We start from the raw sequence: 22255 nt of genomic DNA, 5'->3' as shown, positions 1-22255 counted from the left end.
GTTGCTTCCAGTCCTTGGGGCATTGTTGGCGGCTTTTATCGGGCACTTTCTAGAGTAATGACCCGTAACACCACATTTATAGCAAGTCACAGTGGACTTGCCTCTGGGGGCATGGTTGGGTATTGGGATGAGCTGCTCCAGGTGATGCTATTCGACGCGGAGGCGAGCAATGAGGTAGTCCTTCTTGGCGTGTTGATGACGAAGTGCCTTGCGCTCCATTGCAAGGATGTTGATGGTGTCGATCATCTTGGCGTGCTCAATGTGCATCTGGTTGGCTTGGGCACGGGGGTTGTTGCGGGTAGGAGGGGCCATCCGAACAATGAGGTGGATCATAAGATAAGCGAGGAATTTCTATGGTTTGTTTGAGATAAACTTGAAAAGTTTCAAAACTTGAGTAGTGTTGAGGGGGTACAACCAACAACACTTTTGCATTCATACCAACATCACACATTACAAAGCTAACACACCGTTGGTTTGAAGAACCATTCATCGCTCTACGATACAAGGGGATCCCGATACAAACTCTTGCGTAGGTGTGAGTTCTACTAAAGTGATCAAGTGTGCAAAATTTTAGGTAGAATTTCAAGGAAAAGTAGAGCATGGACTTCTCCTTTTGAAAAGATTTCAAGGATAAGAGTGAGAATAAGTTTTCATAAATATTCACTTCATTGGTTTTGAAACTAAGTTTTTCGGACGTCCATTCTAACTAGGGTCTCCTAAGGTCAAACAATGGCTCTGATACCAACTTGTCAACACCCGGATTTTTAAGTCCAGATGCCTATTATGCCATACATCGCAATCCCAGGAATATTGTTGTTGCGAGACATAATAGTTGAATATCATAGAGTCATCATTTATTACAACACATAATCGTCTTACAAAGGTAGATCACATGATCCAATATTACAATAGCAGTTGATCTATCGATCAACGAACATCACAAATAGCGGAAGCGAAGTAGTAGTGGCTATCTAATCCACGGGCCAACGCTTGACGTCGGGAGCGGTCCTAGTTGTCGTAGACGTCCTGCTGTCCATCTTCCTCGTACTGTTGTTCACCTTCGAAGTCTGGCCATTGGAATAGCCAGGGACAAAGCCATGAGTACTTCAAAGTACTCGCAAACTAATACTAGTGTAAGTACCATCAATTTTAGTAAGGGGATACTGAGCTCTAGGTTTATTTGCATAAAGCCAAGTTTATTTCATAAACATTTAGAAAAGACTCTTCATTTGCTAAACTAACTCAAGTGGGAACATTAGTGTCATTCCCACAACTCTGTTGTGATTCAATTCAAAGTCACCATTCACCTTTCAAATTCAAGTCACAAGTCATACATTTTTGAAAATGATCTGATGACGGAACAGTATGGCCTTTCCAACCGTCCATAACCGTGGATACGGCTATTCGAATAGTTCTACACTCTGCAGAGGTCGTACACTTGTGCCACAACATTTGCAATAATCCGTCAGGGTTAACTGGCCCTGATTTACCATACTCCGTATGCGGACTACCAACCATAACCTTTCACTTACACACTCTAGTATGAGCACCTCTCCCCATGAGCTTGGCCTCCCGGTGAAAACCGCAGTCAACCCGGGACCGCACGGGGCTTGGGCCGGACATTCACCTCATATTAACATCATTTCTCATCGGTTCTTTTGTTGTAGAGGCAGCCTCCAGCCTAACCCCGATGACGCTTGTTTAGAGGGAACCCATACTAAAGCACATAAATTTCTAGTTAAGCCCTTACCCATGTTGGGTATTGTGGGGGTACTTTCAAATTGGAATGGTATCGCATCCGAACCCAACCATCGGTTTTCGTAAAATTCACCAAGTCATTCACCAGTCATATTCACCTTCAAAATCTTTCAATAGAATGAATCATCATTCCAAGGTTTTCAAAGTCATTTCATTTCACATGATCCCATCTAGAGTAATCAATTTTATTTATTTAGCAATAGCAACTAGTCCTGAGGGGTGCTAACTAGCTTTTCTTGCTCTAGGCTTACTTTGATGATCTTGTTCTACTCTATATCTACCAAGTGAATCATGAATCAAAAAGTAAACTTTTGATAAACAAAATTTAGAAAAAAGCTTGTAAAGTAAAAACTTGGGATAGGAGCATTAAGCATAAAGTAAAACTAATGGTGCCTTGTTCCTGTAGAGCTTGGCACAAGGGAACCTTGCAAGAGTGTTAGCTTGCCTTGATTGGTGAGGTGATCAAAGTTTTCAGGCTCTTCCTCCTGGTAGAATACCTCCTCCTCCTGATAGTCTCCGGTACTAGCGTCTATAGATGAATACGAGGTACACAATCACCAAACAATACTTACATGCTAGACTAAAACACACAAAAGGGTTCACACAACTTATTCTAACATCAATTCAAGCATGGTATGGTGAGTTACTTGGTTTGTGCTTATTTAAGAGAAAAATAATTTCCTCTCATTAGGAGCATTTATTTGATTTGCTATTTAAGTCTTTGGAGAAAATAATTTCCTCTCATTAAATCCTATCAAGATTTAATCTCCACAAATAATAATAAGGTATGAAATATAAGTTGACCCAGGTCAACCTTTCATATCTATTATGAGGGAGTAATAATTTAAATGAGGTGCTACACCTCATATAATTTAAAACTAACATCTAAATGATTTAAAATCTCTAAGTAACCAAGCATGAGGCTTATTAGACCAAGGTCAGTACCTCTATTTTAATTACTTAGGATCACAATTTAAATGAGAGAGAAGCTCCAATACTATTTAAATAAGTTTATGTGTATGTGTTAAATGGACTAGAAATGGCTCCATAGCCATTATTTGAATCTAGTCCATGATCATGCAAAACAACTATGCTATATTTTTGCATAAACAATTAGATTATGTCAAATGTGAATTATTAGAGTTGGAATCAACTCAAAATCATTTATAGATAGTTTTTAGTATTTATTTGAAGTTAGAAAAGGCCCTGCCTTGTTATTTTTATCATTTGAATTTAATTACGAATTTGGACATGAGGCCAGTGACATTATTTAGATAATTTCATGAGCTTTCCAAATATATAAAATTTGTTAAATTTGGTGTAGTAGATTTCAAACTATTCAAATTGGAAGTGGGCAGCAGTATTGGATTTGAACCAAATAGATTAAATCATATTTGAATTACTGGGCCACGCGGGAAAACAGAATGGGCCGAAACGAAGGGGAAGGGACTGGGCTGGCACAACTAGCGCTTCCCACACAGCGGGCCAACTGACATGGTGGGGCATGCATGTCAGTCTCTCTTTAACACCGAATCGGTACCTGGCAACGTCGTCCGTTAGATTAGATCGTGGATCGACGGCTGAGGGTCGTCGTTGTCGACGGGGGAGGAGAGCTCGCTGCGCCGGCGGGGTAGGGGGTCGGCGGCGCGACGGAGGTTCCCGCGGTGCTCTGCTGGGTGCTGGGCGTCGTTGTCGATGACGAGACGTCGACTGGTACCGGCGGCAAGGCTTGGGGAGGCGTCAATCGGCGGCGCTGATCTGCGGACTCCGGCGGCCTTCTTCTTCAAATTCTAGCTACTCCGGCGAGTTGGTGTCCAATTGGGTGGTCGGGAGGAAGCAAGGATGGGAGGAGAATGAGTGAGTGTGAAGAGATGGTGCTCGGGGTCGCTCTATTTATAGGGGCACGGGTGCTGCAAGGGTGCCGTGGAGGTCGTCGACGGCGAGGCCGTTCCAGGGAGCGAAGGGGCAAGCTATGATGCGCGGCGTGTAGGCGACGGCTAGGCGAAGCTAGCGCGCGTGATGGCGCAGCAAGGGGAGGACGAGGGGGTACTGGCGACGCTCGAGTGCTCGCAGTACCGTGGCGGTAGAGCTTTGATCATGGCGACGACTAGGGTGCACGCGCGGGTTAGCGAGGTTGTCTAGCGGGTAGCGGGCGCAGAGGGCCGTGTGCGTGCGAGAGGGGAGAGCTAGGGAAGGACGGGGCTAGACGGGCGACGCGGTGTACTGGCGGGTCCAGGGCGGTGTCTGGGCGCGCTCACCGCGTGCGCTGGCACGCCGTGGCGAGGTACTGGGCGCACGCGTTCTGGCCAAGTGTGTGTGTCTCTTTGTGTAGGGCTGGTACAGGCGTGCTTAGGGAAGTACATGGAAGCTCGATGACATGGTGAAAGAGAGAGGGGAGAGCCAGAGAGATGAGTGGCATGTGTGGCCGACATGCACATGGCATGGATAGTTTAGGGCTTTTCCATGCTTAAAGCAGCAAGAGCAAGGACGTGTAGAGGTGCAGGGGTGTAGAGGGGTGATGATCATCACAAGTTAAAGGTGGTTTAGGCCAAAATCCAGTGGGTATAAGCATGTAACAAGATTTTCAGATTATGCACACAAGGTGCTCGACACAATGGCCGCATGAAGCTTTTGTTCAAATTTTGGATTTATTTTTGGTGGAGCTTAATCATATAAATAAAGGGTTGGAAAGGTGGTGGTGGTGTTCATTTTGGTGAAGAATTGCAAAGTTTCAAAAAGTGGATCATCTCCTCTTTAATTCAAGGTCTCCTCTTGTCAAATTATTTCTGGTCAACCTGGTCAACTTCAGCAGGGATGGTCAACAAGGAAGTTGTTGACCTTGACATGGTCTTGGATGACATGGCTTTGGTTGACCAAGGTTGGTTGAGGAATCAGAAGATAAATCGGTGCAAAGTGGGGAAGAAATTATAAATGGCCCAAATGACCATTATCACATGTATGTAAGTTTTGAATTTTGCTTTGATTTGATTTTGGTTTCTTTGATGCAATTGTGTTTGTTTAACATATATAAACATTCTACAAGCAATAGATCAAGCCATGGTGGCCTTTGGTGAAGATTTGCAAAATTGGTATTATGTGTATGTGAGTGAATTTTGGGGATTTCCTCCCTATTTAAATTCTCTTCATTTGATTTGATATTTCTTGACTCTAATGTGGTTCTTATTAGTTTAGAAACATTTTAAGATCATTGAAACCAATTCAAATGGTCTTGTTCAAAGATTTGCAAAAATGGCCATAACACATAAGAGGTGTGTGTCAATTTTCATTATTCTTGTTAATTGTTCATCTTGCTTTACTTGGATATGGGTTGGGGTCAATTTAGCATTGGATTAGGTTTAGAGAAGGTTTCCCAACATTTGGTCCAGGTTTAAAGTAATAGGTCAAAAATTGGGTATTATGGCTATGTGTCACATATGCCTCTATGCATATGTTGCATTTGAATTTTAATTTGACTTGGCTTGACCCAAATGGTGTTGTTGAGTGTTGAAATGGTATATGGAAGTGGTCCAATCATTCACAACATGTATTAGGGTCAAGGTTCCCAAATTCATAAATTTGCATTTTACTCTCATATGCCTCTATGGCATTTTTAGTTTCTTTTTATTTTCTTTGGTTTCACTTTGGATTTGGTTTGATGAGTACTAGGTAAGATGTGTGGAGGTTTTCCAAATCTCTAAGCAAAGTAGAGAAGCTTAGGGTAAATATTTATAATTATAGCCATAGGCACATATGCCTTTTTCTTATTTAACTTCCTTTTATTTTATTTTAACTAGGATGATGAAAAGAGGGGTGGGGTTTAGGGTTTAAGATTATTTCAAATACTAATAACAAGCAATCATGGCAATAGCACAAGAATTAAGCAAGATCACTATGTATCAAACTTAATTTAATAAAAGTTTTTGTTGTTTCCAAAATTTGGAACAAGGGAAATTCATTTGTTTTGTGTTGAAATTTTTGGGATGTTACAATGAGTCTGACCCGAGTTAACAAGTAGGAGGTGTGGTACGAGTTGTTGCATAATAAAATATTTAAGAGCGAAAACTCTATCGCAAGTACTCCCTCTCTCACAGTTTATTAGGCGTGCATGTACCCCTGGATCATAAATTTGATTAAGTTAGCATTAGTTATATGTTATAAAAATTATATCATTAGAAAATTTAGATGTTCTATTTTCTAGTGATATATTTTTGCATTATATAATTTCAATTATATAGGTTAAATTGAAGACCCACTAGTAGAGAAACCCCCTTTAGTACCGGTTCCAAAGGGCCTTTAGTACCGGTTTTGGAACCGGTACTAAAGGCCTCCCACCTTTAGTACCGGTTCATACCGATACTAACGGTGCCTCCACGTGGGCACGGAGGAGCCCGTGGGGCTTGAGACCTTTGGTACACGAACCGGTACTAAAGGTTATTTCGGTTAATTTTTGTATCCATTTTTTTCTAATTATTTTTCCCTCCCTCTTTTATTTTATTTTTTTCACTCCTTTTTTTTCAGAATTTTTAGTATTTCCGTTAGTCTCTAACTACACTTAATCTCTAGTCAAATTACTTACCTGTGGTCAAACTTCCCGGCCGGTCACCCATCCTCACACTACTCCAGCACTAGCACGCTTAACTTCCGAGTTCCTTCCCGTCTCACTTTCAAGTGCTTCGCGCGCATGTTGTTGATAGTAGTATCATATCAATCCTATTAACATGTTGGTCGATGTCACACTTCTTTATTGTTTAAATTTCAAATATTTTTTTTAATAAACAAAAGTAATGATAAATAATAATGTTAAATAAAAAAATGAAATTAACTTTTTAAATTTGTATTATTTTTAGTTATTTTTATTTTTTTTATTTTTTTGCCAAACCTAAAACCTGAAAATTTGAAAATATTATAATTTGCTAAAAGTAATAGTAATATTCTGGGATTCAAAAAATCTTATAATTATTAATTTTAACTTTTTAAAAATAAAAAATATATAAAATTCTAAATTTTTGGAAAAAACTAAAATCTTCCTGCTTTCATATTTTCATTCGAAATTTTGAGAATCTAAAAATTGGCTAACCGGGTAAACCCCGGTGAATTCGGATGTAACTTTTGCCACGATGATTTTGATATATTATACGTTATTTTCCGACGTCGTATGCAAAAGTTAATGCGGTTTACCATTTTTCAAACTTTTTTAGCAAAAAAAAGTTAAAATTCAAATTTCTTAATTTCACCGAATAGTAGGTTGCATAACATATAAGAATCTGGAAAAAAATTATTTTTTAAAATTTCTATCATTTTCATTTGTATTTTACAAAGCAAAAAAAGGTGATCCACGGCGGGGGGGGGGGTGGAGGTGCGTTGGGGAGTAGGAAAACCTTTAGTACCGGTTCGTGTCACGAACCGGTACTAAAGGTTTTTCGGCAGACGCTAATCCTTTAGTACCGGTTCGTGTCACGAACCGGTAGTAAAGGTCCTTTGGAACCGGTACTAAAGTTGTGGACAGTACAACCGGTACTAATGCACCCTTTAGTACCGGTTCGTAAGGAAAGCCCCTTTTACTATTAGTGACCTAGGGATACGGAAAAGACTAGTAAACTGAGACGGATGGAGTACATGCTAAACCGGCATACTAACCTTTTTGCAAAACAAAAATGGGCGTGAAACTATGTGCTATCAAACACGCCGTTGAACATAGGATTCAAATGGGCTTTAAGTGAGGATAAATGGACAACATGGTTGAACCTAGTTGATAAATTAATAGGTTTTTTTTTACAGAAAAACCAGATAGCTCTTTTTTCACAGAAAGTTTTCTTGGTTAAATCCATGTATGCTGATTTTATGAACGAGTTATACTAATTGTCTGCTATATTATGGATATCAAAGTGCCAGTAAAGATGTGGATCTTAGTTGTTGTTACGGTAAGTTAACACGGTTCATTAGTAAACCATGGATTTTATTTACCAAATCCTTCATTATTCTATACTCTTTGATAGATATAGCGCAACCCAAATTAATTTCTAATTCTTATTTTACAACAGTTATTAAACCTTGGATATTTCTTTATTTTTTTATTTTATGCCCGTTTGCCAGATTAGTATGGCGAGTTTTTGTGCACTTTACATTCAACAAAATACAGTTCAGAGTCAGGACATTTAGAGCATCTCCGGCGCATCTCCAAAGGGTGTCGGATTTATCGTTTAGGGGACGTGTTTAGTTCATGCCGTGCTTGGGGGAAATCGCTCCCCAGCCACGTCCCCCAAACAAAATTTCAGATTTTTAAATTTAAGTGAAAAAAAGTGAATTCATTCAAACTTGCTATATATTACATAGATTTGAACGAAATTCGATGAAATTTAAACTGAACCCTAATCTAGTAGTACTTGCGGCGGCCAGAGGGGTCGTAGTACTGCTAGAAGTTGTACATGTCGCCAACGACGACATCCTGCTTGCCGCGCTCGTCGGGCTCGTCGACGGGCTCGTCTTTCACCGCGCTGCTTGGTCCAGCCCCGCAGTCGTTGGTGAGGTCGACGAGTGGCTTCCCGGTGTCGTGGATGGACATTGCGATCACCAAGTTGAGGTCGCCCCTCCAGGCGTCCTTGTCGTTCAGCGATGCCGCGTGCAACCCTGGATAGTCATCGGGGTCATCGCTGCTGGCGATGAGGCGTTGCTGGCGCTCGTACTCCGCTGTCGCCTCCCCCGTCGCCTCTCCAACGGTCATAATTTGTAAGAGGCGACTGGCGATCTCCCTCCAACGCCGGAGCCGATCTCGCTGGCCATCGTCAACAAAGGGAATTCAGAGCGATCTCCACTAAGTAGTTTCTGGGTTCTGGAGTCGGACGAGGAAGAAGAGGAAGATGATGGAGAGGAGCCGTTACCCAGAAGGCTAGAAAAGAATGCGAGGAACCAAACAATTGGAACTCGCTTCCCTATCAGGTGCAGAAATAAGCGACTCAAGTGACCAAACAACATGGTTTTTCTGATCCGTGATCTTAAACGCATAGGTGCTTTCTTCCCTCTAGAGCAAGAAATCAGCCCATGCTACCAAACGGCCCCTTGTCTTTCTGTTAGGCATCCACTAGCTCCTGTTGCTCTCCTCTGCCACCACCGCCGTGTAGACGAGCATTGCGACGCGCGGCCGCTGACTTCGGTACTGCACGGCAAGTGATCAAGAAAAACTGGGCATGAAGAAAAATATAAAATCATCTATGATCGCTTCAAAGCGTCTATGGGTAGAGGGGACCCTAGTAGTCATGACTTCAATTGGGCGGATTTCGTTTTCCCCCCTACGGATTTACACTCGCTTGGTGACCCCTTCACCGAGGAAGAGGTCAAGATGGCCATCTCTCACTTGCCCGGTGACAAAGCCCTGGGGCCGGATGGCTTCACCGGGCTCTTTTTTAAGAGATGTTGGGAGACAATAAGAGTCGACGTTTTGAATGTTGTCCAACTTTTTGGGAACCTACATGTGGAAAATTTTCATTGGTTAAATTCCTTGAACATCGCCTTGTTGCCAAAGAAGGATGGCGCCGAAGAGGTATCCGACTACCGGCCTATTAGCTTGATTCATGCCATTACCAAGATTGTTGCGAAGTTGCTTGCCAATCGGTTGGGGCCTCACATGGATGAGCTTGTTTCAAACGCGCAAAGCGCTTTCATCAAGAAGAGAAGTATTCATGACAATTTTCTCTATGTCAAAAATCTAGCCACGAGATTTCACAAGAACAAGACCCCGACTCTTCTTTTCAAGCTCGATATCCGGAAGGCTTTCGACTCTATCCGTTGGGGATACCTTTTTGATCTTCTTGAGAAGAGGGGCTTCCCAGCCCGTTTCCGAAACTGGATTGTTGCACTTCTAAACACCGCCTCGTCGCGGGTGCTCCTTAATGGTGTGGCCGGTTGCCCCATTCGCCATGGTCGGGGTCTACGTCAAGGAGACCCCCTTTTCCCGCTTCTTTTTGTCCTCGCCATTGATACTCTTGCACAAATTTTGGAGAGGGCCACGAGCCTTGGTATCCTACACAAGCTACGGGAGAGAGGCCCCATCCTCCGCACCTCTCTTTATGCGGATGATGCGGTGATTTTTGTTGCGCCTTTGAAGGAGGATGTCCAAAATCTCGCTCATATTCTTCATGACTTCGGAGAGATCACCGGCCTTTGCACGAATTTCCACAAAAGCTCCGTCGAATCAATAAGATGTGCTAACCATAACCTTGACGACGTCCTTCTTCACATCCCGGCTAAGAGAGAGTCTTTTCCACTACGCTACCTTGGGCTTCCTCTAACGGTTAGAGGCATAACAAGGAAATACATACAAACACCTTGAGGACAAATGTGCGGGGAAGCTCCCCACTTGGAATGGGAAATATATTACTACGGCCAGCCGTAGCGCTTTGGTCAAATCCGTCATCGCCTCCCAAGCCACATACTTCTTGACACCGATCTCCATACCGGCGGGTACCATAGCATTTATCAACAAGATTGAGAGAGCTTTCCTTTGGTCGGCTAGTGACCACACCACGGGGGCGAAATGCAAGGTCAATTGGGAGATAGTTTGTCGTCCTAAGAAACTTGGTGGCCTTGGAATCATTCATGTGGACAAGTTCGCTACGGCCCTTCGTCTTAGATGGCCTTGGTTGGAGTGGAAAGACCCCAACAAGATTTGGGTGGGCTCCGGCAACCCTTGTTCGGAGCAAGATATGGACTTTTTCTATGCCGTCACGACCATTACAGTGGGCAATGGGATGAAGACTCCTTTTTGGTATGCTCCTTGGCTTGATGGGAGAAAGCCAATTGAGATCGCGCCTCTTATCTATGCCTCTTCCAAGCGCAAGAATTGGAAGCTGGCGCATGCTCTACAAAACAATGCTTGGGTTCACAAAGTTGGTTTGGGGGATGGCTTTTCTTTGGAGCATCTTTCCCAATTTGTGGAGCTATGGGGTCTCATACAAAATTTCCACCTCAATGACAACATCGAGGACGACATCTCTTGGAAACTCACCGAGAGTGGGCACTATTCGACGAAGTCCGCCTACGACTTGCAATTTCTGAGTTCCACCTTCTCAAGCCTATACAAATCCATGTGGAAGATGTGGGCGCCCCCAAAGATTAAGTTTTTCACCTGGCTTGCTTTCCAAAATAGAATTTGGACAGCCGACCGCTTGACAAAACGGGGGTGGCCAAATTGTTGGGTTTGCCCTTTATGCAACCAACGCACGAGTCGTTCGATCACCCTCTAGTCCATTGCCGCTTCACCTTGCGTCTATGGGACAAGACCAAAGAAGGGTTCGACATTCCGGCTTCTCATGCCAACAGTTGGGCGGGTCTCTCCTTCCCGGAGTGGTGGACCATGATATCTACGGGGCAAAACCGCAAGGGTATGGCGTCTCTTGCCATGCTCATCATTTGGGAGATTTGGAATGAGAGAAACGATAGAGTTTTCAAGAACAAGCGCGCCCCTTCGCAAGTTGTTTTCGAGAGGATCAAAAAAGAAGCTACCTTTTGGGTTTTAGCGGGTGCTAAAAATTTGTGTAATTTGATGCCGCGAGAGTAAAACTTGTATTATGTCTAAAACCTTTACTTTCTTGTAAACTCCTTTCTTAATCAATGAATGGGCAAAGCTTTTGTCCTTGTTTCAAAAAAAAAATCAAGAAAATGAGTATGCATAAAGTGTGTCACAGTACTCTCCATATTTATTACTTCTATATATTTACTTAGTTTAAGGAGAATCAAGCAGGTTTAGTTTCTACTAGCTAGAAAGGGATAACATGGATGATTACATATAGGCGCGCATTGTTTCGCTGCATCGATTTCTCCTGATGCCTCTCGTACTCATGAGCTTGTAAACTGGGGAAGTAAAAAATGTTAAGAAACAAATCAGATAATACTGTAACAGAGCAGTAAATGCCGCCAGAACTGAAATTTTTCGACGGATTTACGGTTTCAGGCCGAAAGCCGCGCAGAATAGAGTCTGAACTCGCAACCCGACCCGAAAAGAATTCTCGGGGGCCCAAAAAACTCTGCGTCGGGCCCCTATATATACAGGCCATGGAGAGGAGCTCGGTTCCAAAACCCTACTCCTCTCCGCCGCTTTCGCCGCTCCGCCGTCTTCCGCCGCACGACTCTGACGAGAAATCCGCGCTCAGCCGCCGCCGCATTCACGCATCCGTGAACTCCACCTCCACCTCCACCTCCACCACATGGCTAGCGCCGGCAGCTGCGGGAGGGGAGACTGTCGGATTGGCGGCAGCAACTCACCGCCGTGCCCCTCGGTCTTCCGCTCGGAGGCGGAGCGGAAGAAGTGGAACCTCTCCGAGGGCGTACGGAAGCGGAGCGTGCGGCGGTGGACCAACTGGCCGGGGGATCACCCCTCCGGGGAAGCTTGCCCGCTACGCCAGTAGAGGCGAGGGCTCTTTCTCCGGAGGATCGTGCGGGACCCTAGCGCCGCCCGTCGACAATCAGCGAGGAGGAGGAGGAGGTGGAGGAGGAGGAGGAGGGGGAGGAGGAGGAGGAGGAAGAGGCGCTGCCGCCACGTCAAGCAGGAGATCGTGGACCTCAACACCGAGTAGGGTCGCGCCTCCTCCACCGTCCTCCGCCTCCCCGTCCTCAGCGCGTAGAGGCCCCGGTAAGTATCCCAGGGGCGGATTTTGTTCATCGTTAGGTGGCACGGCGGAGGAACTACATATATATGATCTTTATTTTGTGATCCTTATATAAATTATGTATGTATGACTATGAATTTCATCATCGAACTTGTATTATCATAAACAATTCTTCCGCTAAATTTCAATTTTAAGTTTTTCGGTTCCGATTTAGAGGTTCTGTTCTGCGCCACCTCCGAATTATCTCAAAATTAGGTTTTCGGTAGATTAAACTCGCGCTTTTCAGTTCGCGTGTTTACGAGCTCTGTTAAAGATGCTCTTAGGGGCGGTGAGGACAGCGCTAGGGAGAGGCTCAAGGAGGCGAAGATGGAGAGAGGAGGGCCGGGAACCGGTGCGAGAAAAAATGGCATGGGTGGCTTACCGGAGGCGAAGGCGACCAGCCGCCGGTAGGTACCTCCCCGTCGCTGTCGGGCGTAGAAGGGAGAGCTCCCGAACGGCCTCCAACCTCTTGTACGAATTGGGCCCTGTCCTATTCTTGTGCGAACTAGCATAGTGGCCCGCGCAAATGCGCAGGCAACATTTTGTAAAGGAAAGATCAAAGTCTCTATTTATTGCAATTTGTTATCATTAACTATTTAACCAAACACTACTAGGAAAAGGGCTATAGCTGCACGCAAGTGGTGCCGGCGCACCACCATAGGCATGCGCCGGTGGAACATGTTGCCGGCGCACCAAATAAGCGCCGCGCCGGCGATGGACCTATACTGCCGGCGCACAAAAAAAATTAGTGCGCCGGGGATAAAATTCGAAGAGATCTGGCTGAACAGTAAAAATCTGGGCACCTTACCCCCGGCGCACCTCTATGGTGGTGCGCCGGTGGTAGACAATTTACCACCAGCGCACCACCATAGAGGTGCGCCGGGGGTAAGCTGCCTAGATTTTTCTCTCCACCACCCCCCCCACGGAATCGCCTTTTCAGTTTACGAAAAAATAATAGAAAATGATAGAAAATTCAAAAAATAAAATCCTTTGAAATGCCCATGTAATATGTGATCTAGTTTTAGTAAAAAATTGAAAATTTGAATTTCGATGTATTATGCAAAATGGCGTCATCTTTCGGTAAAACGGGATTTCTGGTTGCATACGACCTCCGATGAAAAACTTTTTTATATCAAAATCGATCTACGCGAAATTTACTATTCGAATTCAACGGCCTACGGCCGTTTGGAGAAAAAATGGATTCGTCAATTGGAAAACAGAAACAGAACTTTTTTGAGGTTTAAGATTTGGGTGAAAAAAAAAAGAAAAAAACCCCGGGCGCACCACCCTACTTGGTGCGCCGGCGGTAACATCTCCTATATATAATGCAAATCGTCGACCTCCTCCTCACTTTCCTCACTTTCCCCTCTTCCTTCTCTTTTCCTCCTCCTCCACCTCCGACGGACTCCACCAACTGCTGCACCGTCGACCTCCTCCGCATGCCTCCTCCTCCTCCGGCCTCCTCCGCATGGCCTCCTCCGCATGGCCACCTCCAACAGCCTCAACCTCCTCTCCGGTGTCGTCCACCTCCTCCGGCCTCCTCCACCGGCCTCAACCTCCTCCGGCCTCCTCCGCATGGCCACCACCACCTCCTCCGGCCTCCTCCACCTCCGGCCTCCCACTCCTCCACCTCCTACACCGGCGCAGCAACAAGAACAACAACCTCAGCCTACTAGAATGACGCAAAAACGGCACCACAACCGCAGCTCACGAGATCTAGATCTAGATTTAATTTTTTTTGTTTTCTGGTATAACTTACCGCCGGTGAACAAGGCAGGTGCGCCGGGGATAAATCGAGTTTCTGCCGGCGAACCAGCAGGTGCGCCGGCGGTAAGCCATTATCACCGGCCTGTTCCCAACGGCGGGCGCTAGTGCGCCAGCAATAAGCAATTTTGGTGCGCCGGCAATAAGCCTTTTCCTAGTAGTGAAATAAGTCCAGTGAATAATTCACTCAACACACAAATAATCTACGCGCATACTCTTGAGTACATTTTTAAGGTTGTCTTAGACATGTTCACATCACCATAAAATTGTCAAAACATGAATCCTTTTAAGTCAAGGACAAATCAACCTCTTGGTTGCATAGATGATGATTTCATAGATGGCAACAATATCATGTCATATCATAGTCTCATCGTCTGAGGTTTTTATTGTACTATGGCTATATCCTAACAACTTTAGATACATTAACTGGATATTTTAAAACAATATAAATGAAACATCATTTCTTGAAGACACCCTATTGTTCAAGGCATACAAATATAAAAATGTAGACACATCACATAGAACTAAAATAGTTCATCATCTTGTATTGGATACATGTGCCCTGGTAAGGAGATATCTCTGGCTCGGTAGGTGGTAGTCATAGATGTATCATTGCGAAATTGGGAAGGGCTAAAAAGGTACTGCAAAGGCGTTGAACCCTAAAAGCATGATAATTTCCGAATTCTAAAAAAGAATAGACAAAATAGTTTAGTCCTACTCGAGTTCGTTGATGATAATAAATTAAAATCCGAAATAAATGCAACTAAGTTGAGAATAATAAATAATCTATGATGTTTGCTTGTAGAAAAACATCATAAAATGGCTGAAACTGCATATTAACCACATCTCAAATCTCTGCATGCATATTGAACTTCAACATAAACGCTATGCAATGAGCATGCGCGTATGTTTGATGAAAAACAATACGGATTAGCCAACATAAAAAAATAATATATATACTCATTTATACGAAAAAAATAAGTGTCATAGAACAACGAAATTTTAAAGTAAAAAACTGCGTAGTTGCAATAAATAAACATTTTGATGGACTAAGATGATTTGTTCTTAGAGATGCTAGATGCATGTTTACAACGGCTACATGTGAAAACAGCTAATATTTAGTTACATGGGAAGAAACAAAACTCAAACACAAAATAAATCAATATTATTATTAGTCTATCAACTGTACTATCTGAAAGCGCTAGCAATAAAAGTCAAAGATAAATTTTAAGCTCTACATGTCAACTAACATATGTGGTAAACAAAGAAGTTAACTGCTCATGGGGAGAACTTAAAAAGGAACCGTGAGTGCAGTAGTTTTTCTCACTCCGAATATTTTCCAGGAGATGTCCTACAGAAAAGGGACTGCGGAATACACATGTAGAGAAATCATATGGCAAAAGAAAATCATATGGCAAGAAAGCAAACAACTTTGCAAGGGTAATTCATATTCAAGGAAAAGCATAATTCAAACAAACTAATAATTGTAAGTTTATATCTGGCATGTGTTCATCCCCTTCAATTATTTCGTTCCCTGTTGTATATAAATAGTGCAGAATAGGCATCGAAACATATATACATGTAGACCACACAAAAAACTTTTGATTCATTTGCTTGAGCCATCAATTAAATTGTGGTACATGGAATGTCAACTACTACTTGTTATATAAGGACATATATATTTATATACTTTTTATTTTGTTGAATCAGATGCAAATGCCTATAAAAAGAGGTGATGGCACATCATTAGAGCTAAGTATTTCCAAAATTCGTCAGCTCGTCTCCTCAGGACAAATTATTCCATACTTTGTCAACTCCTTGCCATAACATATTTACGATATGTTTCTCTGAACAAATATTACTCTCCCTTCGTTAGCTAGACATAAAAACAGGCATGAAGATTAGCACCAATATCAACAAAAATTGTGCGTAACAATTGCATGGTATTCTAAGTCTTGTTATAAATAAGCTTACACTGATTAAATCTGCACCAACCTATACATCCGTGTGAACCGCTGTGCATTATAATTCTAATATACATAGTCAAAGATATACAGCTAAAGAATATCAATCTGATTCAAAGGTTAGCCCAAAATATGAAAGTATTGTTGCACAATTCTAACATGATATAAAACTGGAAGCATTTTAACACATAGTTGGCAAGGTCTATTATGCCGGTGAATTTCATCTTTGTGCAACTACTAAATAGAGTACATCCATAGGCAGTATAAATTCTAAAGTTAGTTATAAAATCGTCAATAAAGACTCACTTGTCTCATCGCGACGCTCAGTTCAACATCATGACATGCTACGTCGTAATGCTTGTACTTGGCTGCAGCATACAAATGCAAAAGCGATAGAGAAACGTAAATATCTTGAGGAGTATTTACCTAGACCCAAACATGAAATTATATGCCTTACTTCGAGATAAAACAGAAAATTCCTAGAAGGATGCAACATCGATATGCATTTTAAAATTCTTAAGTAAATTGTAAAATGATCAATAAGGATTGACTTGTCCCATCGCGCCGCTCAGTTCAAAACCATGGTATGCTACCTTGTGATGCTTTTACTTGTCTGCAATACAAAATCAGAAGCGGTAGAAAAGCATAAATATCTTTGGAGTATTTAGCTAGACCCAAACAGAAAATTATATATTTTAAATCAAGGGAAAACTGAAAAATAATCCTAGAAGTAAGAAAACAAAACCCCTAAGAAAGAAAGAGACTCATTAAGAGCTTGCCTCTTTTTGATACCATCTACTCATCTTGACAAAACTCAGAATACCTCATCGGACTGCGATGATACCAAAAGGTAAGAAATATTTAATTTTATAGATCACTTGAAGAAAAAATAATGCTACGTTTCAGCAGCACATGGGGGAAAATTGAACTGTTGGTTCCTATAAAATACATCAATCACACATGCACCTATCGGAATTTGATATCTGAAAACTGAAAACAAATGACGGGGAAGGAAGTAACCTATATGCAGAGTCCACTTTCCCGGCGGCAACACCATACGGCTGAACCTCCTAATGACGCATCGCACCAGAAAATCAAGAACCGAGATAGAGAAAGGAGCATGAGAAGAAGGAACCGACTGTCTAATTTCTTTGGGCACACCTTTTTTTTTTGGATTCACAGCCAAATCATGTCTGCATGGTAGCCCAGTATTACAGGCTGCCTGACTCCGTAGCCTTATACACATGAATTTCTCGCTTGCTCTGCTGACAAAATCATTGTCACCGTCCCTTAGGAGTTACGATTCCTCTGCAGTCTCTGAAGCCATCCAGGCCAGAAAAAACACCACAGTATACGACCAGACGCTCTCAATCTTCGATTTTTGGTAGAGATTCATGGTGAAATCCATCTGCACGATCGCCCAGATATTATAGGTGGCCGGATCAGGGAGCTTGTACATGTGGATTTCTTTTTTTTTGAATAACAGTACATGTGGATTTCTTGTTTGCTCCCAAATTTGATTTGCTCACTCGTCAATGTAAAACCCAAAAGCAGGGAGGCTTGATCGAGGAGATAGTGCAGCAACGTCCACAGCAGTCGCCACCCATTGAGATGCTCGACCCACGCGAATCTAGGACGTGGAGGGATCGCCGCCTTTGAGGCGATTCAGCGATCCATCCACAGACAGGTGATGGGGCCATCAGACCACGTCGATTCCTGTACAACGATTCCCATCTTCACCTCCAACGCTCTCATATCCTCCTCTCCATTGACGATTATTAATCTTGCAGTTACTGCACCAAGAAAACCATCTAATAGACATATTGCTCCTCCCTCACTTGAAAGCACCTGGAAACGTAGTACATGTATCGGCAAGAAAAATTGAAACGTTAAGCACTGATCGATGCACATAAGCTTGGAGGAGGTGTTTGGCCGCATGCGCAAATGGATAATACGGAGGCGGCGCGCGTGAGGATGATAATACGGCGGCGACGCGCGTGAGGATGCGCTAGGAGATGCGTTAATTTAGGTTTAGCTTTGATGGAGTCGATAACCTATGCAAAGAGTGCAGGGCAAATACACGTGGAATGGCATTGGTGAGTAATTAATTTAGTGTAATTTTTTTCTAAGATCCATTGGCTGACATCGTTTATTTATCTAAATTAACGGCTAGATGTTTCTAATTTTTATGGGATTTTCTACAGTAATTCTCTTTTTTCTGGTGAGCCCGTAATTTAATTTTAATATATAATAATAGATAGATTCTAATTCCATGCCCAGATTCGTGCACTGGTAAAAAAATGGCCTTTAGTCGCGGTTCGCAACTGCCATTAGTCGCGGTTGCGCAACCGCGACTAATTAAGCGCGACTAAAGGCCGGCCCCCCTTTAGTCGTGGTTGCTTACGAACCGCGACTAAAGGCCCGTCCACGTGGGCGGCTACCGTGCGCCTGGGCGAAGGACCTTTAGTCGCGGTTGGTGTTCCCAACCGGGACTAAAGGCTATTTCGTTAAATTTTTTTAATTCATTTGGATTTCTAATTTTTTTTTCACAACGTTTTTTTTCTTTTTTTTCAGAATTTCTATTATTTCAGTTATTTGCATAGCTTAGGGCATCTCCAACCATGTGACCCAAACGGACCCATGTGGATGTCCATTTTTTGCTGTTTGCGTCGTCCGGCGGACACGCGGATGTAGCACGGACGCGTACAGAGGTCCGGTTCTTTTTTTATTCCCCAACGCATACACACGACCCAAACGGAGATGCACCCGCGTCCATGGCACGACGCACGCGGACAGACTAGAGGCGATGCGCAGGTGCGTGGAGAGCGCGCGCGTGGGGCTGGCGGCGCTGCTGAGGTGCGTGGCGGCCGGCGAGGGCGCGGCGAGGTCCTGCGCGGGCATGTCGAGCATAGCGAGGCCGGCCACGGCACGGGCATGGCGAGGCACGGCGCGGCGAGCCCCGCGCAAGCCCCTGCGCGGGCATGGCGGCTATGGCGAGGTCCGCGCGAGCCCGTGCGTGGCCATGTCGAGAGTGGAGAGGCCGGCGCGGGCGCGGCATCCAAGCGCAGCGCGACCCTGTGCGCGCGAGGCGCGGCGCGGGCCAAGGCGCGCGGGGCGAGGCACGGCGCGGCACGGGCCAAGAGCACAAAAGCATGGTCGAGCAGAATTACATCGATATGGGCCGGCTGAGGAAGATGGGAGACGTAACCAAAAAGCACAACTCCAGCTTCACGCGTTGGTTCAAGCAAACTCAACTGGTTGAAGCACAGAGAAATACGCCTTCTACCGAAGATGAAAAACTCATATACACCTTATCACAAGGACCCGCGCATAACGTAAGGACCTATCAGGGTACGACATCAACGGTTACAGATTCTACACCGAGGAAAAGGACAGAAATAGTGAAAATCAAAACTCGGGAGTAACTATGCTGTCATACGCCGATGACGAGACTAATGTCAAGGAAAGATTTTTTGGAAGGATCGAGGAGATATGGGAGCTCAATTACTGTGGAGAGACGGTGCCAATGTTTCGTGTGAGATGGGCCAAGAAGGTCGAAAAAGAAGGCCGATATTTCACAACCATGGTTATACCCGATGCAAAATCGAAGAACGCATCCGCGAAAAATGAGCCATGGGTACTCGGTAGCCAAGTTGACCAATGCTTCTTCATCACCGATCCGTCGAGGCCTAGCCGTGTTGTCGTGAGGAGGGGCAAGAGTAGCATCATAGGAATGCAAGGAGACGCCAACGAGGAAGACTTGGACAAGAACGGTGACCCGAAGATGGAGGAGGAATTCGACGGGCACTTCGACATGCCTACTACTAGTAAAGTAAGAAGGAAGACCTCCCTACCCTCTAAAGGTTGTCCGTTCACGCGAAGAAATCTAAAGGTGGCCGGCATAAAGTATTCAACCGCCAACAACCGAAAGGGCAAGAAGATTGCGAAGAGACGCTAGAGCTCGTTGCCAGGACGAAGAAGATCTTTTTTTGGTCTATCACATGTGTGTGAGTGTGTGTGTTAGACAAGTACATGCATGTGTGTGTGAGAGAAACAAGAACATGTTTGTATGAGACAAGTAATTTATAATTCTCTCTACTAATTACTAAATAATGTTGTGTTATTTATTGAAATGTAACTAAAATATGAAAAAAAGGAAGAAAAATTGTGTGGCAGCCAGGGTTCGAACCTGGCTACTAATGGCCTAACATTGGCCTTAACCACTAGACTAGTACTATGTATCTGTCAGGACACAGCAGTAACCCGTTTTGTTTTGCTAAGTGTCTAAATTCTGTGGCGCATGCCTCTTTAGGTGCGCCACAGAATTAAGAAATTCTGTGGCGCATGAAAGAGCTGATGCGCCACGAGTGCGTAATCTCGTGGCGCACTTAGAGGGGTGCGCCACGGAATTAAGACACTTGGTGAAATAACTTGAACCTTTCTTCCCCACTCCCCACACTAGCGGTTTCTTCCCCGACAACGAGCCAACCCTAGCGCAACCACCGCCGCCGCCAAGCGCCGCCACCAAGCGCCGCAGCCGCCGAGGAGGAGGAGGAAGGGGACCGCCACGCCGCCGCCGAGCAGGACGCCCAACCCCGAGCCGCCGCCGCAGATCAAGGAGGAGGAGGACCGCCGCCACGCCGCCACCGAGGACGTACCCGAGAAGGAGGCCGCCGCACATCGAGGAGGAGGAGGCCGCTGCACCTCGAGGAGGAAGAGGAGAGGCCACCGTCGTCGCTACCGTCACCATCGGTGAGCTTCCCTCTCTCCTTCCCTCCACCTTCCCCCTCCCCTCTTCCCTCCCCTCTCCCCTTCCCTCCACCTTCCCCCTCCCGGCTAGGGTTCCTGCTAGTTAGGGTTCATTGGAGTTCATAGTCTCTGTTTGCAAATTGAAATGCTTTAGGGTTCCTGCTAGTTAGGGCGAATTCTCATGCTCATGCTCATGGTCACTAGAGATTTTAAAATGCTACTGGTTGCAAATAAAGATTTTGAAATAAAGATTCTGCAATATTATGGTCAAATGGAACGAAACAAGGGACAAAGCAACATGATTGATCCATCTATCAAATGCCTAATGCAAATGCAAATGAAAATGCCTAATGCTACTTGCAAATGAAGTAGGTACTGGTTGATATAGCAATAAGTAGTATTTTTTAAATGAACAACCATATTGCAATTATCAAGTGCATGATTATGCCAATACTATTTAGTGTGTTACAGATAATTAAACCAGTGCATGCTTGCCATAAACTGCTATCGTTTATTGGTGCTTCTGTGGGCATGCTTGATGCTCATAACAATAATGAAATGAAAAAATGCTTGCTCATGCTCATGCTTGCCATAAATTGCTACTGGTTCAAATTGCTTGTGATAGCAGCTTTTGTTTTCTTTATTCATTGCTTGTTGTTTGATTTTTGGGTGAGCTGGATGCTGCTTTATGAGTGACTAGTAATAAGTAAATGACTTATGTTGCTCATGTTGCTCTCTGGTTAATAAAATGAAATTGCATCATGCTGCTCTCTGGGTTTGAAACTAATTTTTTGGTTGAAAATGAATGCAATAGGAAATGCAAAATGAAATGGTAAGCAATTTATATAGTTGGTTTAGTTGGTTTAGATGAAATGCAAAATGCAGTAGCTAGCTAGGTTCATTTAGTTGATTTATGTTGGTTTAGATGAAATGGAAAATGCAGTAGCTTGGTTCATATATAGTTGCTGCTATATTAACTTTACTTCGCTTCCTTTTGGTCAAATGCATGCTACTGATCCAGGGTACATAAAAAATAGGAATGCTATTTAATTATATCTCGGAATAATAGCATTTTCATTTGAAGTCACATGTTGGCAGTAGCTACTGGTTGGCTTGCTCTATAAGCTTGTATGCTTGTTTATGCTCTATAATGCTACTAGTACATGAAATGCTACTATTTGAATTCATTTAATGTACTCTGGTTTTGTAGTGCTCCAGGTTGTGTAGTGCTCCAGGTTGTGTAGTGCTCCAGATTTGTAGTGCTCCAGGTGGTAGTGCTCCAGATTTGTAGTGCTCCAGGTGGTAGTCATTGTTGTTGTACTGCTCCAGCAGGTTTATGTTGGCTTTTGTTTGATGTATTGTAGATGGGAAAGTTTGTAT

This window comes from Lolium rigidum, chromosome 3, assembly GCF_022539505.1.
Source record: "Lolium rigidum isolate FL_2022 chromosome 3, APGP_CSIRO_Lrig_0.1, whole genome shotgun sequence".
Lineage (NCBI taxonomy): Eukaryota > Viridiplantae > Streptophyta > Magnoliopsida > Poales > Poaceae > Lolium > Lolium rigidum.
The sequence above is the reverse complement of the archived record's forward strand: the minus strand, read 5'-3'. Positions refer to the sequence as shown.